The sequence below is a fragment of the Schistocerca piceifrons genome, chromosome 10 (genome assembly GCF_021461385.2).
Source record: "Schistocerca piceifrons isolate TAMUIC-IGC-003096 chromosome 10, iqSchPice1.1, whole genome shotgun sequence".
NCBI classification, from domain to species: domain Eukaryota; kingdom Metazoa; phylum Arthropoda; class Insecta; order Orthoptera; family Acrididae; genus Schistocerca; species Schistocerca piceifrons.
This window is the reverse complement of record NC_060147.1, coordinates 35,943,721-35,965,794: the sequence shown is the minus strand read 5'-3', so window position 1 is coordinate 35,965,794 and position 22,074 is coordinate 35,943,721. Positions and strand designations below refer to the sequence as shown.

General features: G+C 46.9%; 1 pseudogene; it reads right to left on the bottom strand.

Annotated features, from left to right (window-relative positions):
* Window positions 1-3,565: 3,565 nt before the first annotated feature.
* On the bottom strand, window positions 3,566-3,683 carry LOC124719132 (annotated as a pseudogene).
* Between the last annotated feature and the right edge of the window lie 18,391 nt (window positions 3,684-22,074).

The following is a 22,074-nucleotide window of genomic DNA, read 5'->3' as shown; positions in this document are numbered from 1 at the left end:
CAGCAGTTAAGTCCCATAGTGCTGAGAGCCATTTGTTGGGAAATTCTGGTCTGTGGGACCCGAAACGGAGCCGCGTGGAACGGCGCCGCCAGCGCGCTGGCGCCAGCAGCGCGGCCGGGTGGGCGTGTGGGACTGGCGTCGCACGTGGGCCGACGTGGCACGTGCGCGGCGCATGCGCTTACCATATTTTAGGCGTTAATCAGCGCCGCTCCGGCAACGGCCCGCCGAGTATTAACGGCGCCATTATGCGGCGGCGTCGTCGGGTGATCGCCCGGCCCCGTCTCTACACGAGACAGGATGCGTGCCCCGCCACGCGCGCGCTAACGATGCGAGAAACACGCGGAAGTGGATGTCGTTCCCTTCCGTGCGGAGTCCGGACACATCTCTCATTTTGCCACTCCCGTCTCGTAATCGCTTCAAGGTGAATTACTGAAGGGGACCACACCGTGGTTCAGGTCGAAAAAAAGTCGATTTTCGGTTTTCGTCATATTTTGATAGATTAAGGTCTTATTTAAGTGCTCTGAAAAGGATTTTCCCGGAAAAAGTTTTTCGAGCATTTAAAGAGCATTTTCCCACCACGTGATTTATGTGCCACGCCCACTTTTCTGTCACCCACTGTCAACCCAGCCACTGTCTACTCTAAACCATATGGAGATGCTATTATTAGCAAAATAGAATGTGTAGGCCATGTTCAAAAACGTCTGGGAACAAGGCTGAGAAAACTAACTCTTGATATGAGAGGAAAAAAATTAGATGGAAAATTGTTGACTGGACAGAGTCGGTTAACTGAAATTGAAATAGAAAACTTGCAGGTATACAATGAGCAGGCAATTAGGTTAAATACAGAAAATCTGGAGGCAATGAAGAGAGATGCTTGGGCCATATTCTTCCATAAGATCTCTACTGATGATAATCCATGTCTTGGATTGTGTCCATCAGTAGAAAATTCGTGGTGCAAATACAATAGGGCTCAGGCAACTGGAGAATCTTATTTTGACCAGCCTTCTCTTCCTGTTGCTGTTATTACTGCAATTAAACCTATTTTCAGACTTGGGTCGTCCTGACCTTCTAAGGAAATGTCTGCATGGGCAACACAGAACCCAAATGAATGTTTCAACAGCATAATTTGGAACCGCCTCCCTAAAACTGTAGTTGTAGGCATGCATACAATGAAACTAGGAGTTCATGATACTGTTATTACATTCAGTTGTGGTAATACTGGAAAGTGTTGGGTACGGAAAAAGCTGGGAGTTAATCCTGGTGAAAATATGATCACACGGCTACAACATTGCGATAAAATGAGGATAGAAGATGCAGACAGGTCTGCACCTAATATGGTCAAGAAAGCAAGACAAACATCCAGGAAGATGAAAATGAAGACCTGCTAGAGACCTAAGAAGGGCCGTCATATGTAGCAGGACAGTTGTAATTAACTGTAAGTAACAAATTTCAAAAGTTTTTTCTGTAAAGTCAATTTCCCGCAAACTAAAATTTTCAGCACATATGCCCCATTATATCAGAAACTGTCATAGATAAATGAACGAAATTTTCAGAGACTCTGCGTAACATAAAAAGCCACCTCTGGTACTACACTCATTAATATTCCCCCATTAGGAAGTTCACAAAAAATATATTCTGCAGAAAAAACATAAAATTTTTTGTTCATAAATTTAAAAAAGCATATCTTAAAAACTATAAAATATATAAAGTATATTTTAATCCACTTGACTCTATTAGCATCATGTAACATGCAGTAAAAAGACACTCCTGGAAATTGAAATAAGAACACCGTGAATTCATTGTCCCAGGAAGGGGAAACTTTATTGACGCATTCCTGGGGTCAGATACATCACATGATCACACTGACAGAACCACAGGCACATAGACACAGGCAACAGAGCATGCACAATGTCGGCACTAGTACAGTGTATATCCACCTTTCGCAGCAATGCAGGCTGCTATTCTCCCATGGAGACGATCGTAGAGATGCTGGATGTAGTCCTGTGGAACGGCTTGCCATGCCATTTCCACCTGGCGCCTCAGTTGGACCAGCGTTCGTGCTGGACGTGCAGACCGCGTGAGACGACGCTTCATCCAGTCCCAAACATGCTCAATGGGGGACAGATCCGGAGATCTTGCTGGCCAGGGTAGTTGACTTACACCTTCTAGAGCACGTTGGGTGGCACGGGATACATGCGGACGTGCATTGTCCTGTTGGAACAGCAAGTTCCCTTGCCGGTCTAGGAATGGTAGAACGATGGGTTCGATGACGGTTTGGATGTACCGTGCACTATTCAGTGTCCCCTCGACGATCACCAGTGGTGTACGGCCAGTGTAGGAGATCGCTCCCCACACCATGATGCTGGGTGTTGGCCCTGTGTGCCTCGGTCGTATGCAGTCCTGATTGTGGCGCTCACCTGCACGGCGCCAAACACGCATACGACCATCATTGGCACCAAGGCAGAAGCGACTCTCATCGCTGAAGACGACACGTCTCCATTCGTCCCTCCATTCACGCCTGTCGCGACACCACTGGAGGCGGGCTGCACGATGTTGGGGCGTGAGCGGAAGACGGCCTAACGGTGTGCGGGACCGTAGCCCAGCTTCATGGAGACGGTTGCGAATGGTCCTCGCCGATACCCCAGGAGCAACAGTGTCCCTAATTTGCTGGGAAGTGGCGGTGCGGTCCCCTACGGCACTGCGTAGGATCCTACGGTCTTGGCGTGCATCCGTGCGTCGCTGCGGACCGGTCCCAGGTCGACGGGCACGTGCACCTTCCGCCGACCACTGGCGACAACATCGATGTACTGTGGAGACCTCACGCCCCACGTGTTGAGCAATTCGGCGGTACGTCCACCCGGCCTCCCGCATGCCCACTATACGCCCTCGCTCAAAGTCCGTCAACTGCACATACGGTTCACGTCCACGCTGTCGCGGCATGCTACCAGTGTTAAAGACTGCGATGGAGCTCCGTATGCCACGGCAAACTGGCTGACACTGACGGCGGCGGTGCACAAATGCTGCGCAGCTAGCGCCATTCGACGGCCAACACCGCGGTTCCTGGTGTGTCCGCTGTGCCGTGCGTGTGATCATTGCTTGTACAGCCCTCTCGCAGTGTCCGGAGCAAGTATTGTGGGTCTGACACACCGGTGTCAATGTGTTCTTTTTTCCATTTCCAGGAGTGTATTAAGGTCCTGCATCAAATAGTGTTTTCAGGGTTAGATAGGCAGGGTGTGGTTCCCTTATATGCTTTGTTGCCGCCGTGATAATACTACTAAACGCGCCGTGTTTTTCAGAAATCTGAGCTCGTCTGGCACCAATCCATCGATTCTAACTAAAAAGTAAAAAAAAACTAAACTCCTCCCGAACAGGCCATGAAGGCCCAAAGGCACCGACCGGCCGCCGTGTCATCCTCAGCCCACAGGCGTCACTGCATGCGGACATGGAGGGGCATGTGGTCAGCACACCGCTCTCCCGGCTGTGTGTCAGTTTACGACACCTGAGCCGCTACTTCTCAATCAAGTAGGTCCTCAGTTGGCCTCACAAGGGCTGAGTGGACCCCGCTTGCCAGTGGCGCTCGGCAGACCGGATGGTCACCCATCCAAGTGCTAGCCCAGCCCGACAGCGCTTAACTTCGGTGATCTGACGGGAACCGGTGTTACCACTGCGGCAAGGCCGTTGGCATCGATTCTAACTAGATTGCTTGAAACGAAAAATGGTTTGTTTGTCATGCCCTAAATTTTACGTAATACGAAACACTACGGAAAACTGAAACTTCCTGGCAGATTAAAACTGTGTGCCCGACCGAGACTCGAACTCGGGACCTTTGCCTTTCGCGGGCAAGTGCTCTACCAACTGAACTACCGAAGCACGACTCACGCCCGATACTCACAGCTTTACTTCTGCCAGTACCTCGTCTCCTACCTTCCAAACTTTACAGAAGCTCTCCTGCGAACCTAGTCTCGGTCGGGCACACAGTTTTAATTTGCCAGGAAGTTTCATATCAGCGCACACTCCGCTGCAGAGTGAAAATCTCATTCTAAATCAGGATAGTTGGACGCGTGATTGAAAAATATGGTTCAAATGGCTCTGAGCACTATGGGACTTAACATCTGAGGTCATCAGTCCCCTATAACTTATTATTACCTAAACCTAACTAACCTAAGGACATCACACACATCTATGCCCGAGGCAGGATTGGAACCTGCGACCGTAGCGGTAGCGCGGTTTCAGACTGAAGTTCCTGAACCGTCGTCCTTTCAAATGCGAGTCCAGTGTGCTAACCACTGCGCCACCTCGCTCGGTGGAAGTCAGAACAACCTCTTATTCCTAGTCACTTAATAGTTTTGTGGTTCATGGCTTCTATGAAGTAGTCCCACAAAGCCTGACATGAAAACACTAAAAAAAATCTCCGCCCGAACAGGACGGGATAGGCCCAACGGAGACCGACCGACCGCCAATTCACCCTCGGCTCATAAGCGTCAGTGGATACGGATGTGGAAAGGCATTTCGTCAGCACACGGCTCTTCCAGCCATTGTCAGGTTTCGTGGCCGAAGCTGCTACTTCTGAGTCAAGTAGCTCCTCAACTGGCTTCACAAGGACTGAATTCATCCTGCTTGCCAACAGCCCTTAACTTCGGTGATCTGACGCGAACCGGTTTTACCGCTGCGGCAAGACTGTTGGCATGTGAAACCACTGCTCACCTTCATTTCGACAATTTTTAGGGGAGCTTTTTGAAGAATTTGATGTATTTTAATCGTAGCAGGAAGTCAAAATACCTCGCATCTGACAACTAGTTCTACCTAAAAGACGATATTTTAATTAGTATTAATTAATTCAAACAGCAGTTAACAGACATTAATAAATTCCACAGTAGTTCGTGTAGACGAAGTCCAATTACAGTGCTCTAACCCTCTCATAAAATGAAGTAGTTTGACATACATTTGTATACACGGCCATCAGAAAAATGGTCCTATCACAGCCAAAAAACAGCGAATACTCCCTTTTTAAAACACTCTCATCCAAAAGTGCGTTACCAGCTGCCTCATCCTGCATTCCTCAGCTCCTTCAAAAATTTCCCCCAAATGTTTGCCATGCAAACATATTCGCGCTCTTATTAACTTGCAACTCACGTCTCACTCCCCAAACTGTAACTCGCTCACACCCACTAGTCCATATAGTCGCTCATAGTCATCCATTCCACTTGCCCATCCTCACTTACTCATCCAGTCCAACTCATTGTCACTATCCCTTTGTGGTTTTTAAACAGTCACTGTCTTCACTCTCACAGCCACAGTCTCCTTCGTTCTGTCCTACTACTACTGTCTCCCTCTTGTTCTCTGTTACTGCTACTATCTCACTCATTCCTTGGCACTGCTGTTTTCTCACTGTCACTGTCTCTCTCTTCCTCGTTGTTATTGTCATAGACTCTCATTATCACTGACTCTCATCCACTTCTACTTTCTCCTCCTCTTTATTCCTCTCCCACAGCTACTATCTTCTTCACTATTTTCCTACCACTGTTTGTCACTATCAACTTCATTGCACTGCCATTGTGTCCTCCTTTTTCTCTCACACTGCCCCTATCTCCGCTGTTTCTACACCACAACCATTGTCTATTACCTTCCAGTATTTTTTACTTTTCCGTCTCTTTCCCACGGACACTCTCTCATTCTTTCCCAGCATAAACAAGCGGGAATATGTTCGCATGCAAAAATTTTTTGAAATCTTTTTAAAGGTGCTAAGGAAAGTAGGAAGTGGAGCTGGTACCCTACTTTTCATACAGAGCCTTTTAAACACGAGCATATTCGCCTTTTTTGTGCTTCGACAGCAGCATTTTTCCACTGGCTCCCTTCTTTTTCTAGTCGCAGGAGACAAGTTCAAAAATGGCTCTGAGCACTATGGGACTTAACTTCTGTGGTCATCAGTCCCCTAGAACTTAGAACTACTTAAACCTAATCAACCTAAGGACATCACACACATCCATGCCCGAGGCAGGATTCGAACCTGCGACCGTAGCGGTCGCGCGGTTCCAGACTGTAGCGCCTAGAACCACTCGGTCACTCCGGTCGGCTGCAGGGAGCAAGTCACTCACATGAAAAGCAGTTTGTGGCTCAATAAAATATTGATAGGTCACTTACGTGAAATTGAAATAACTAATTTTACACCTCAAACCGGATTTCACGTGCACAAAAGTCTTGCATGTGCTTCATTACTACAACATGCGGTTCCTAGAGCCCTTCTGGTGATGACAGAGACACTTTACAGTATGTTTCCTCCGTGCTATGTCACTGTATAATCTACGTTTTCGCCTCACACCGGATTTGACGTTCGTGTTTACCTGCTCAAATAGGGTAACTCTGAATATCTGTGCCGGAAGCGGATAAATATATCAAAAAAATTTTCAACGTTTCGAGATCGCGATCATAGGAATATACCGAAAGAGATGCAGCCATTTGCTGTGTATAACAGCCTTGGAATCCGCGGCTCGATTTGGTGCGAAAACATAGCATGAAAATGCCTTTTTGGGGGTTCTCTGCGAGATAATGAGTTTAAACCTCTGTATCTCAGAAATGGATAAAGATCTCGATAAAATTTTCAATGTTGTTGGATATCGGGATCTTAGGAATATATCGAATAAATTAGTTGGGTTGGGTTGTTTGGGAAGGAGACCAGACAGCGAGGTCATCGGTCTCATCGGATTAGGGAAGGATGGAGAAGGAAGCCGACCGTGCCCTTTCAAAGGAACCATCCCGGCATTTGCCTGGAGCGATTTAGGGAAATCACGGAAAACCTAAATCAGGATGGCCGGACACGGGATTGAACCGTCGTCCTCCCGAATGCGAGTCCAGTGTCCAACCACTGCCCCACCTCGCTCGGTCGAATAAATTATATCCATTTACTGTGCATACCTGTCTTGCAATGCGTGACTCAGGTTTGGTACAAAAAAAAAAAAAATGGTGAAAAAGCCCTTTTTGGGGTTCTGAACTATGGCGCCTCGATAAGTCCCGTGCCAAAGGTGTACATATCGGTTATTAAGTAGGTGCAGCCACAGAACACAGTCCTTGAGGATGTTCCTTTTTTCGGCTGTGGAGATTCAGGCAAACGCCCGGATGGTTAACCTGAAAAAGACACGGCCGATTTCGCCATCGTAATACAGGTGTCCGAAAAGTCTTCCACTGATTACATAAATTGATAACTCAGGCTAGAAGTAAGAAACAAATATGAAGCTGGTATCTAATTGTTTACAAACTATCAAAGTTTATTGTTTCGTGCATACAAAGTGCAAATCGTTCAGGCCTTGTTGCCCAATGACAGTACACGTCGATATGAGTTTGCGGTTGAAATGCTATAACATATTGAGGACGATGATGGTTATCTCAGACGAATTGTCTTTTTCGACCTTTTTTGTGAGTGGAGTAGTGAATCGCCGTAATGTGCGCATTTGGGGTTCACAACCCCCTCGCGAGGTCATGGAGTGCACCAGAGGCAGTCCAAAGGTGAATGTTTGGTGCGCGCTATTGCACGATCGAATTATCGGACCATTCTTCTTCGCTGAGGCTACCGTAACACCTGCAGTGTATCTGGACATGTTGCAACTGTATGCTGTTCCTCAGCTGCTTCAGTATCACCCCGATGTCTTGTTTCAGCACCGCCTCCTGGGCGATGGATTGGTCGTGATGGGCCAACGGTTTAGCCTCCACGAGCTCCTGACATAACCGCATTAGACTTCTTTTTATGGGATTATGTCAAGGACGAGGTCTACCGAACACGTGTACCAGATCTTGAAACCCTGCGGCAACGGATAACCACAGTCGTTGAATCGATCCCTCCAGTGATGTTGGCTAATGTGTGGACGGAAATTGAATATCGCCTACATGTGCTACGTGCTACCAAGGGTGCTCATGTGGAAGTTTACTGATGTGTGAAAAAAACTTTGACAGTCTGTACACAATTAGACACCAGTTTCATATCTGTTTCTTACTTCTAGCCTGAGTTATCAATTTAGGTAATCAGGGAAGGACTTTTCGGACACCCTGTATTTCCCGTAATCACCGCTCCGATTTTGATGTTCTACCCGGCGACGGGGTCGTTAAACACTAATCTAGCTGTTCATAATTTGTCGTGGCAGCATTGCCACCTAATCCTAACAGCTACAAGAATCTGTCTCTTCCTGTGTCCCCACGTCGTACGTCAGACGAGTCACTTGGGAAATACACCTGCCGGCCGGAAGACGGGGCAGGGAGGGGCAGTCTGTGAGCGCTCAGGGAATTCCGAGTGGCGGAGCGGAAATAGAGTTTAGGGCGCGCACTTAGCGGCATTCCACAAATATTATCTCCCATTCATAAGCGGCGGGCCCGGTCGAACCCAAACAAAGACGCCGTCAGCGACGGCGGCTGCGGATTTATTTGTGCTGGCAGAGTAAACGCCGTCAAATCTCCGCTCCGGAGAGGAGCAGAGGAAGAAATATACAACACGGCCTCTGCCCGCCCGTCCGTCCGCGCTCGTGTTTGTTGCCCCGTCATCGCGCTGCCTCGACATTCTGTAGAACAGCAGCGGACGAGATGGCGCCACATCCACGCTCGTGGCTCTTCTGTACGCTATCAGTTATTACTTAGTAGTAAAGAGACCGTCAACGTAAACTCCGTCCACAGGTCCCTGCGGGCCAGCCGGCACCGACCGAACGCCGTGTCATCCTCTGTCATGACGTCATTGGGTGCGCTAAGGCTCCTATACAGGGTAAATGATAATTAATTGAAACCCTCAGCTGCACTTCTGTACGGTATCAGTTATTACTTAGTAGTAAAGAGACCGTCAACGTAAACTCCGTCCACAGGTCCCTGCGGGCCAGCCGGCACCGACCGAACGCCGTGTCATCCTCTGTCATGACGTCATTGGGTGCGCTAAGGCTCCTATACAGGGTAAATGATAATTAATTGAAACCCTCAGCTGCACTTCTGTACGGTATCAGTTATTACTTAGTAGTAAAGAGACCGTCAACGTAAACTCCGTCCACAGGTCCCTGCGGGCCAGCCGGCACCGACCGAACGCCGTGTCATCCTCTGTCATAACGTCATTGGGTGCGCTAAGGCTCCTATACAGGGTAAATGATAATTAATTGAAACCCTCAGCTGCACTTCTGTACGGTATCAGTTATTGCTTAGTAGTAAAGAGACCGTCAACGTAAACTCCGTCCACAGGTCCCTGCGGGCCAGCCGGCACCGACCGACCGCCGTGTCATCCTCTTCATGACGTCATTGGGTGCGCTAAGGCTCCTATACAGGGTAAATGATAATTAATTGAAGCCCTCAGCTGCACTTCTGTACGGTATCAGTTATTACTTAGTAGTAAAGAGACCGTCAACGTAAACTCCGTCCACAGGTCCCTGCGGGCCAGCCGGCACCGACCGAACGCCGTGTCATCCTCTGTAATGACGTCATTGGGTGCGCTAAGGCTCCTATACAGGGTAAATGATAATTAATTGAAACCCTCAGCTGCACTTCTGTACGATATTAGTTATTACTTAGTAGTAAAGAGACCGTCAACGTAAACTCCGTCGACAGGCCCCTGCGGGTCAGTCCGAACCGACCGACCGCCGTGTCATCCTCTTCATGACGTCATTGGGTGCGCTAAGGCTCCTATACAGGGTCAATGATAATTAATTGAAACCCTCAGCTGCACTTCTGTACGGTATCAGTTATTACTTAGTAGTAAAGAGACAGTCAACGTAAACTCCGTCCACAGGTCCCTGCGGGCCAGCCGGCACCGACCGAACGCCGTGTCATCCTCTGTAATGACGTCATTGGGTGCGCTAAGGCTCCTATACAGGGTAAATGGTAATTAATTGAAACCCTCAGCTGCACTTCTGTACGTTATTAGTTATTACTTAGTAGTAAAGAGACCGTCAACGTAAACTCCGTCGACAGGCCCCTGCGGGCCAGTCCGAACCGACCGACCGCCGTGTCATCCTCTTCATGACGTCATTGGGTGCGTTAAAGCTCCTATACAGGGTAAATGATATTTATTTGAAACCCCCAGCTGCCGACAGGTGTTGTTGATATACCTCGATGGGGACAGTTGAAAATGTGTGCCCCGACCGGGACTCGAACCCGCGATCTCCTGCTTACATGGCAGACGCTCTATCTATCTGACCCACCGAGGACACAGATGATAGCGTGACTGCAGGGACTTATCCGTCGCACGCTTCCCGTCAGAACCATATGCCCAACTGTAAACAATCTACATACGTAAGGTACCTAATAGATATTTCCCCATCCACTCATTACTCGCGCACACTAAGGTGACGATTCCCGTAAAAGTTCGGGCAACCTGTACGCATTCGCACAGACGAAGGTCAATGGCTGGTAGCCTTTAACTTGATATGTGAAGCGGACAACCTGTGTGCATTCGCGCAGAGGAAGGTCAATGGCTGGGTAGCCTTTATATGTGAAGCCGCGCGGGATTAGCCGAGCGGTCAAAGGCGCTGCAATCATGGACTGTGCGGCTGGTCTAGGTGGAGGTTCGAGTCCTCCCTCGGGCATGGGTGTGTGTGTTTGTCCTTAGGATAATGTAGGTTAAGTAGTGTGTAAGCATAGGGACTGATGACCTTAGCAATTTAGTACCTTAAGATTTCACACTTTTTTTTTGTATATGTGTGAAGATCTTCACATATAAAGTTATAGGCTATTACCCATTGACTTTCGTCTGTGCCAATGGGCAGTGAAACATATTGTAGGAACATCGGTAGAACATTACGTAGGAAATCAGCATACATTGCACCATTTAGATTGTCATCGATAAAATGGGGACAAATTATCCTTCCTCCCATAATGCCGCACCATACATTAACCCGCCAAGGTCGCTGATTTTCCACTTGTCGCAGCCGTCGTGGATTTTCCGTTGCCCAATAGTGCATATTACGCCTGTTTACATTACAGCTGTTGGTGAATGACGCTTTGTCGCTAAGTAGACCACGTGCAAAAAATCTGTCATCGTGTCGTAATTTCTCTTGTGTCCAGTGGCAGAACTGTACACGACGTTCAAAGTCGTTGCCATGCAATTCCTGGTGCATAGAAATATGGTACAGGTGCAATCGATGTTGATGTAGCATTCTCAACACCGACATTTTTGACATTTCCGATTCTCGCGCAATTTGTCTGCTACTGATGTGCGGATTAGCTGCGACAGCAGCTGAAACACCTACTTGGGCATCATCATTTGTTGCAGGTCGTGGTTGACGTATCACATGTGGCTGAACACTTCCTGTTTCCTTAAATAACGTAACTATCCGGCGAACGGTCCGGACACTTGGATGATGTCGTCCAGGATACCGAGCAGCAGACGTAGCACACGCCCGTTGGGCATTTTGATCACAATAGCCATACATCAACACGATATCGAGCTTTCCCGCAATTGGTAAACGGTCCATCTTAACACGGGTAATGTATCACGAAGCAAATACCGTCCGCACTGGCGGAATGTTACGTGATACCACGTACTTATACGTTTGTGACTATTACAGCGCCATCTATCACAAAGCGAAAATAGTGGTCCAACTAAAACATTCATATTTCTTTACGTACTACACGAATATATAACAAAAATTTGGGGGTTTCTATTTAAAAAGACGCAGCTGATATCCGTGTGAACTATGGCAGCGCCATCTAGCGGGCCAACCATAGCTCCATCTGGTTTCCCCCTTCAAGCTACACAAGTTTCGTTCTTTGTAGTTTTTTCGTTTGACGCTTATTTCGTGAGATATTTGGCCCAGTCACTATCAATGGTGCACCCTGTATAGACAAATAACACAGCTAATGGTTAAAATGTATTTTCTAAAGCACTTAACGGCTGTTGGTTCTCATCTGATGAGAACATTAAATGAGTGTTACTTTGGAGTTTTCGTGAAACGTCATTCCGTAGTTGGGTGTATTGGATTGTGCGTTATTTGTAACATACACTTGCACACAGGTGTCAGACTGTTCCTTACGCCGCCGGACACGCCTGTAGCTGGTGTTTCTGGGGCGTAAGTATTGTAAACCGGCTGCGCGGAACGTCCGTCTTGGTCGGGTGGAGTGTGTCCAGTCGGCGCGCGACTTTCTGGGCAGGGTGTGCCAGCGGGCGGGTCCAGCCACGAAGCTCCACTACAGGCAGCGACCGCCCCCTGGCCGCGAAGATACCGCTCCGGCTGTCTTCCCATCTTCACCTCAACTGCCCCGCCGCCTTCGTCATCTTCGGCGCGCTTTTCGGCAATTCTTCAACATTCACAGCAGCCAAACAAACCTGCCAATATGCGCTCCGCCTGTCCAAGCACATACCGTCCGCCATAAAAAAATTCCGAGACTGGTTTTATTCTTAGTCAGTGCTGTAACTACAGTGCCAGCTTGAACTAACGAGTACAAAAAACAGATACCCGTTCGACCAATCAGTTGCGAGTAGGCGATGTTAAGTAGTGGACGAGCGACCGTAGGTTGTGAACGCTGCTGCGTCACAAAATCGCACTCTCTAAATCAAATTAGTCAGTTACATGTACACCAGATCATTTGTACGATACTTTTATCGAAGTGCTGTCGAATGAGACAGTTTCCGGGATGTGTATACGACACATTCTCACATGGAAATGGATGGTTTACTGTTGCCATAGTGAGAGGTGGTAGTGGAGTGTCTAGTGTACCTGGTCTTGAAAGTTTTAATGATAGAGATGTAATTGCCTATCGAACCTACCATATGTTTGAGATTGCTAATAAAGACTTTGGTAAATCTGCTTATGACTCTACCTCGCCACTTGTATTGTATACAATCCTAATGAATCTGTAGACGTTTTTCGTCGCGAAGCCGGCCGGAGTGGCCGTGCGGTTCTAGGCGCTACAGTCTGGAACCGAGCGCCCACTGCGGTCGCAGGTTCGAATCCTGCCTCGGGCATGGATGTGTGTGATGTCCTTAGGTTAGTTAGGTTTAATTAGTTCTAAGTTCTAGGCGACTGATAACCTCAGAAGTTAAGTCGCATAGTGCTCAGAGCCATTTGAACCATTTTTTTCGTCGCGGCGAGATCTATTTACGAAATTTCAGTCACCAACTTTCTCTTCCGAATGCGAAAATATTTTGTTGAGCCCAACCTACATAGGTAGGAATGATCATCAAAATAAAATAAGAGAAATCAGAGCTCGAACAGAAAGGCTTAGGTGTTCGTTTTTCCCGCGCGCTGTTCGGAGGTGGAATGGTAGAGAGATAGTATGATTGTGGTTCGATGAACCCTCTGCCAAGCACTTAAATGTGAATTGCAGAGTAGTCATGTAGATGAAACCAGATAGATGAGTAGACTAATGCTAGCACCAATGAAGGCATTACTTTCTTTGGTTCTACTCACAACTACACTTTTGAACAAGGCTTTTTTTATACGTTTGTTTGCAAGGCCCTCTTCCGCAGCGGCTTTTAAATTGAGTTGTTACCGGTTAACCGTATTGAGCTTACTGCAGTTTATGGCTGGCTCTGACCACTGTGGGATTTAACTTCTGAGGTCATCAGTCCCCTAGACCTTAGAACTAATTAAACCTAAATAACCTAAGGACAAAAAAAAAAAAAAAGTTTCAAATGGCTCTGAGCACTATGGGACTTAACACCTGTGGTCATCAGTCCCCTAGAGCTTAGAACTACTTAACCTAACTAACCTAAGGACATCACACATATCCATTCCCGAGGCAGGATTCGAACCTGCGACCGTAGCGGTCGCGCGGTTCCAGACTGTAGCGCCTAGAACCGCTCGGCTACCCAGACTGGTTGCAGTTTATGCAATTCTGTCACATGATGACATGTTTGGACACCGTGGCTGTTATTTGAAGACAAATGTTGGCGTTAGGACAAAACCAGCCACAAATTTACTTTCGGTTCGTCTATTCAAAGGGTACCGTTACCAGTTTCGAATCGTTTTGATTCATCTTCAGACGGTTTACACGCTTTCCTTATAACATGTGGTGCCTTTTTTACAGATTAATTGTCGTGAAATGTCGGTCTGGAGCGTTTGTTTTCATAAAATTCGTCCAACAGATGTAGATACACTCCCACTGCATTCTTATTGTTGCACACGTAAATTTTTCTCACTGAACACTTTAGATTTGTCACTGAAAAGATTTCTACTACGCACCACATGTTTTGTATGTATCAAAATCCGACAGTATTCAAATAGCTCGGATACACCAAAGCTTTTGAAAAAAAAAAAAAAAAAAAAAAAAAAACGCGATCAAGTCGGTATACGTCCGAGGCTATGGTTTTGGCGAGCCACGGCCAGTACATACTGTAAGTTGTCGAAGCGCCATTTCCCAGTACCTACGCATCCGGAGTGATGATAAAACCAAACGAAGGCTGTTTATCACTTTAACAATTTACGCATCACTTTCGGTGTTTCGCGATAAATGTAGGCGTGATTGTGGAATATCGTCTCTGTCATGTGTCTGGATTCGTGATTTCATGTCAGAGAGGTCACAGTTCGTAGTACGTGACGGCCAGTCATCGAGTAAACAAAAGTGATTTCTGGCGTTCCCCAAGATAGTGTTATAGACCCTCTGCTGTTCGTTATGTAAACGATTTAGGAGACAATCTGAGCAGTCGTCTTAGGTTGTTTGCAGGTGATGCTGTCGTCTGTCGACTAGTAAACTTATCAGAAGATCAGAACAAATTGCAAGACGATTTAGCAAAGATATCTGCATGGTGCAAAAATTAGCAATTGGCCCTAAATAACGAAAAGTGTGAGGTCATCGACATGAGCGCTAAAAGGACTCCGATAAACTTCTGTTATACGATAAATCAGTGAATTCTAATGGCCATAAATTCAACTAAATACCTAAGAGTTACAATTGTGAACATCTTAGCCGGCTGGAATGGCCGAGCGGTTCTAGGCGTTACAGTCTGGAACCGCGCGACCGCTACGGTCGCAGGTTCGAATCCTGCCTCGGGCAGGGATGTGTGTGATGTCCTTAGGTTAGTTAAGTTTTAAGTAGTTTTAGGGGACTGATGACCTCAGAAGTTAAGTCCCATAGTGCTCAGAGCCATTTGAACCATGAACATCTTAAATTGGAAGGAACAGTTAGAAAATCTTGTGGGGAAGGCTAACCAAAGACTGCGCTTTATTGGCAGACGCTTAGAAAATGTAACAGACCTACTAAATGGTCTGCCTACACTACGCTTGTCCATCCTCTTTCAGAATACTGCTGAGCGGTGTGGCTTGGTTCAAATGGCTCTGAGCACTACGGGACTTAATATGTGAGGTCATCAGTCCCCTAGACTTAGAACTACATAAACCTAACTAACGTAACTAACCTAACGACATCACACACATCCATGCCGGAGGCAGGATTCGAACCTGCGACCGTAGCAGCAGCGCGGTTCCGGACTGAAGCGCCTAGAACCACTCGGTCACAGCGGCCGTCTGAGCTGTGTGGGATCCTTACCAGAGAGGAGTGGCGCAGTACATCGAAAAAGTTCAAAGAAGGGCAGCACATTTTGTATTATCGAGAAATAGGGGAGAAAGTGTCACTGAAACGATACAGGATTTGGGATGGGCATCATGAAAACGAAGGCGTTTTTCCTTGCGACGGGATTTTATAACGAAATGTCAATCACCAGCTTTCTCCTCCGAATGCGAAAATATTTTGTTGACGCCGACCTACATAGCGTGAAACGATCATCATAATAAAATTAAGGAAATCAGCCACGCTGGATTAACCGAGCGGTCTGGGGTGCTACAGTCATGGACTGTGCGGCTGGTCCCGGAGGAGGTTCGAGTCCTCCCTCGGACATGGGTGTGTGTGTTTGTCCTTAGGATAATTTAGGTTAAGTAGTGTGTAAGCTTAGGGACTGATGACTTTAGCAGTTAAGTCCCATAAGATTTCACACACACTTGAATACATTTTTTTTAGGCAAATCAGGACTCACACGTGGGTGTTCATTTTTCCCGCGCGGTGTTCGAGACTGCAATAGTAGGGGATTATTCTGAAGGTGGTTCGAGGCACTTATGTGTTGATTTGCAGAGTATCGATGTAGATATAGATGCAAGGCTACACATTAACAATGTAATAAGGAGGTTCAAAAAGTGTCCGTTCGCAAATCGTACAGTCCAGAATCGGCAGTCGGATGAGGCAAAATCGCTGTGCGCCATCATTCCACAGATGCACCAGGATGAAGATACGCGTCTGCTAAAACACCGTGTCCCGCTGCGTGAAGAAGTCCGTAACTGCCTTCTTCACATTCTCGTCCGACAGGAATCGCCGACCCTTCAGAGCATTTTTTAAGGGAGCGAAGCTGTGATAATCACATGGGGTGAGATCGTGACTATAGGGCGGGTGCTCCATCTTTTCCCCACTTGAGTTGCCGTAACTTCTGCATTACGATATTTTGGATATGGGGACGTGCATTATAATGATGTAGCAGTCTGCATTCGATAACCGTGATTTTCGACAGACATGCTGCCCCATCCACATACTTCATTCTCCGACGGATGTCTACCGATGTTTGTCCTTCGGCAGCCAAGAAAACAATAATACCACGCTGGTCCTGTTTGGACGCAACTAATAACGTCGCCATAGTTCACGTTTCCGCATTTACCGCACGAACGTCGGAAACACTAATGCCTTGCGCACATGTCAGTGCTTATATACCCACATCCCAGTCACTCTACGTTGCGTATACGCTGCATCAACGCCCACAAACGGAAACCCTTTCATCATTCCTCATAACTTTAGCATGACCACACTCGTTCCCAGAACCAGGGAAACCAATGATATCCGGAAATATGTCGCCTACGATTACTTGCCTGCCCAGCGAAACCAACAGTTTCAGGAAATATATTTTCTAGGATTATTTGGCTCTTATATAGCCGAACACACTGTACAGTTCTGTAAACGTACAACTAACGCTGCGGAAAAAACAAACGCGAGACGGAACAACGAGCTACATCATCTCTGTCGTGCAGATATTTTCAGAGATCAAACGAAATCTAATTTCTCTGCAACGGGCCACGGGAAGCCACATGTCTGAGTAAATATCCCTAAACACCCCCTGGAGTGTTGTCCGTGGGCTTCAGATTCACCGTGTATACTGCGGCTCCCTGCGACTGCTACACTTTTTCTCTCCACAGTCAACTTAATGCATCTAGTTTGGTACGTCTTATCGCTGCGCCGCCCGTTGTGGCCGAGCGGTTCTAGGCGCTACAGTCTGGAAGCGGGCGACCGCTACGGTCGCAGGTTCGAATCCCGCCTCGTGACGACTGGGTGTTGTGTGATGTCCTTAGGTTAGTTAGGTTTAAGTAGCTCTAAGTTCTAAGCGACTGATGACCTCAGAAGTTAAGTCCCATAGCGCTCAGAGCCATTTTTTGTTTGTTTCCGATGCAATTTTTTTTATCTGTACACGTAATTTTCCACTTCGCGTTGTAGGAAACCATTTAATATTTCCTTAGGGCTCTGTACGTCAACCGGTAAGAACAGAAGCCTCAGCTGATCACTGCGTTGGCTCTGTGTCTGTCCGACTTTTAAGAACCATTTTTCTCAGAAACGGGTAGACATATCAATGTGAAATTTATGACACATACTAAGGTCTACGGTCCATTCACCGTGTACAATATTTAAAGCACTAATTCAAAAGGTACAGCTATTTAGCTACTTACACATACCGTGTATAGAGGGTGTTCCAAAATTCATGTTACATACTTCTAGTGGTTGTAGACGGGACTTGCTAGACCACGTTTCAGGTAGGAACCAACGTCCGGAAATGTCATCCTACGTTGCTACACAGCGTCCAAGTTATAGGCCCGGCCAATATATATATATATATATATATGGTTATAATAGAGGGAAACATTCCACGTAGGAAAAATATATCTAAAAACAAAGATGATGTGACTTACCAAATGAAAGTGCTGGCAGGTCGACAGACACACAAACAAACACAAGCATACACACAAAATTCAAGCTTTCGCAACAAACTGTTGCCTCATCAGGAAAGAAGGAAGGAGAGGGAAAGACGAAAGGATGTAGGTTTTAAGGGAGAGGGTAAGGAGTCATTCCAATCCCGGGAGCGGAAAGACTTACCTTAGAGGGAAAAAAGGACGGGTATACACTCGCACACACACACATATCCATCCACACATATACAGACACAAGGTCTTTAAATATGTCTGCTTGTGTCTATATATGTGTGGATGGATATGTGTGTGTGTGCACGAGTGTATACCCGTCCTTTTTTCCCCCTAAGGTAAGTCTTTCCGCTCCCGGGATTGGAATGACTCCTTACCCTCTCCCTTAAAACCCACATCCTTTCGTCTTTCCCTCTCCTTCCTTCTTTCCTGATGAGGCAACAGTTTGTTGCGAAAGCTTGAATTTTGTGTGTATGTTTGTGTATGTTTGTGTGTCTGTCGACCTGCCAGCACTTTCATTTGGTAAGTCACATCATCTTTGTTTTTAGATATATTTTTCCTACGTGGAATATTTCCCTCTATTATAACCATATATATATATATATATATATATATATATATATATATATATATATATTCTCCTGATCTCTCACCAATTGAAAACGTCTGGTCAATGGTGGCCGAGCAACTGGCTCGTCACAATACGCCAGTCACTACTCTTGATGAACTGTGGTATCGTGTTGAAGCTGCACGGGCAGCTATACCTGTACACGCCATCCAAGTTCTGTTTGACTCAATGCCCAGGCGTATCAAGGCCGTTATTACGGCCAGAGTTGGTTGTTCTGGGTACTGATTTCTCAGGATCTATGCATCCAAATTGCGTGAAAATGTGATCACATGTCAGTTCTAGTAAAACGAATTTGTCTAATGGACAGCCCTGCAGCCCTGTAACACTGCTTCGTACATTAGTCGAATCCATGCCATGTCTTGTTGCGGCCATTCTTCTTGGTGTAGCAATTTTAATGGCCCGTAGTATATCGACGTTGATTCACTGATAATGTTACCCACATTCTTAGGACGATGAAGACGCATTAATGCATTAATTTGCAGCAAGGGTCCCTCTATGGGGAACGGAAGAGTGAAAAGTTTTAAGCGAAAACCGGTTTGATATCTGAGACAGTGAAAGACATGTGCCGGTGTTGTTGCTGAGATTTTATGGTAGGCAGCTTTCAGAGGTGGTAGTATGGACCAAAACAAGAAAAAAAAAAAAAAAGGTCCAGTAAGCTTGAGCTCTAAAATGCATACCTTAACAGCTATGAGCTTTTGTTCAATAGGGGATATGTGTTTCACAGCAGTGTATAGGAACCAGTGCGGTTAGCGGCTAGAACAGGTTGCACGATCATAAGGAATTTCCGCATTGTATAATGAACGGTGGCTGTCTTTCAATGCGGTGAAATACGCAGAAGCGCCAAAGAAACTGGTATAGGCATGCGTGTTGAAATATAGAGAGCCGGCCGGGTTGGCCGAGTGGTTCTACGCGCTTCAGTCTGAAACCGCCCGACTGCTACGGTCGCAGGTTCGAATCCTGCCTCGGGCATGGATGTGCTGCGTGATGTCCTTAGGTTAGTTAGGTTTGAGTACTTCTGGGGGACTGATGACCTAAGATGATAAGTCCCATAGTTCTCAGAGACATTTGAACCATTTGAAATACAGGGCCGGCCGAAGTGGCCGTGCGGTTAAAGGCGCTGCAGTCTGGAACCGCAAGACCGCTACGGTCGCAGGTTCGAATCCTGCCTCGGGCATGGATGTTTGTGCTGTCCTTAGGTTAGTTAGGTTTAACTAGTTCTAAGTTCTAGGGGACTAATGACCTCAGCAGGTGAGTCCCATAGTGCTCAGAGCCATTTGAACCATTTTTTGAAATACAGAGATACGTAAACAGACAGAATACGGTTCTGCGGTCGGCAACGCCAAAATAAGACAAGTATCTGGCGCAGTTGTTAGATTGGTTTTTGCTGCTACAATGGCAGATTATTAAGGTCTGAGTGAGTTCCAACGTGGTATTGTAGCGGGGCACAAGGGATGGGACACAGCATCTCCAAGCTAGAGGTGAAGTGGGGATTTTCCCGTACGACCATTTTACAAGTGTACCGTGAATATCAGGGCTCCTGTAATACATCAAATCTCCGAGATCATTGGGGGCCGGAAAAAGATCCTGCAAGAACGGGACCAACGACGACTGAAAAGACTCGTTCTACGTGACTGAAGTGCAATCCTTCCGCAAATTGTTGCAGATTTCAATACTGGGCCATCAACAAGTGTGAGCGTGCGAACCATTGAACGAGACATCATCGATATGGGCTTTCGGAGCCGAAGGCCCACTCGTGTACTCTTTGACTGCACGGCACAAAGCTTTACGCCTCGCCTGTGCCCGTCAACACTGGCCTTGGACTGTTGATGACTGGAAACATGTTGCCAAGTGGTTTCAAATTGTATCGAGCGGATGGACGTGTACTGGTATGGAGGGTACCTCGTGAATCTATGGACCGTGCATGTCAGCAGGGGATTGTTCAAGCTGGTGGAGGCTCTGTAATGGTATTGGACGTGTGCAGTTGGAGTGATATGGGATCCCTAATAAGTCTAGATATCACGTAAGTAAGCATCCTCTCTGATCACCTACTTCCAAATCATGTCCATTGTGCATTCCGATGGACTTGGGCAATTCCAGCAGGACAATGCGACACCCCACACGTCCAGAATTGCTACAGAGTGGCTCCAGGAACACTCTTCTGAGTTTAAACACTTCCGCTGGCCATCAGACTTCCCAGACATGAACATTACTGAGCATGTCTGCTGCTGTTCAGAGCAGATCTGCACCTCCTAGTACACAAGAAAAGGGCAAGGCGAACTCTAGATTGCGGTTTATTGGTAGAATCCTGAAGCGATGCAGTCCTTCAACAAAGCTTACAGTACGTCAGTTCGTCCAGTCTTAGAGTATTGTTCGTCTGTATGGGACCCTTACCAGTTGGGTCTGATTCAAGAGATTGAGAAGGTCCAAAGAAGAGCGGCAAGATTCGTGACTGGTACATTTAGCCATCGCGAGAGCGTTACAAATCTCATAGAAAGTTTGAAGTGCAGATAGACGACGCGCTAAACGGGAGCGGCTGCTCACTAAATTCCGGTTCTAGACGCTTTAGTCTGGAACCGCATGACCGCTACGGTCGCAGGTTCGAATCCTGCCTCGGGCATGGATGTGTGTGATGTCCTTAGGTTAGTTAGCTTTAAGTAGTTCTAAGTCTAGGGGACTGATGACCACAGATGTTAAGTCCCATAGTGCTCAGAGCCATTTGAACCATCACTAAATTCCGAAATCCGACCTTGGCCGAGGATGTAGAGCACATATTATTACCACCAACTTTCAAATCGCGCAATGATCACCATTCAAAGATACGGGAAATTATAGCTCGTACTGAGGCGTTCACACAGTCGTTTTTCCCTCGCGCGATCCGCGAGTGGAACAGAGGGGGGAAATATGACTTTGGCGCGAATTGTGCCCTCCGACACACACCGCTTGGTGGCTAGCGGAGTATATATGTAGATGTACTCTTACAGATTTATGGACAGCCCTGCAGCCCTCTAACACTGCTTCATACATTAGTCGAATCCAGGCCATGTCTTGTTGCGCACTTCTACATCTACATGTACATGACTACTCTGCAATTCACATTTAAGTGCTTCGCAGAGGGTTCATCGAACCGCAATCATACTATCTCCCTACCATTCTACTCCCGAACAGCGCGCGGGAAAAACGAACACCTAAACCTTTCTGTTCGAACTCTGATTTCTCTTATTTTATTTTGATGATCATTCCTACCTATGTAGGTTGGGCTCAACAAAATATTTTCCCATTCCGAAGAGAAAGTTGGTGACTGAAATTTCGTAAGTAGATCTCGCCGCGACGAAAAACGTCTCTGCTTTAATGACTTCCATCCCAACTCGCGTATCATATCTGCCACACTCTCTCCCCTGTTACGTGCTAATACAAAACGAGCTGCCCTTTTTTGCACCCTTTCGATGTCCTCCGTCAATCCCACCTGGTAAGGATCCCACACCGCGCAGCAATATTCTAACAGAGGACGAACGAGTGTAGTGTAAGCTGCCTCTTTAGTGGACTTGT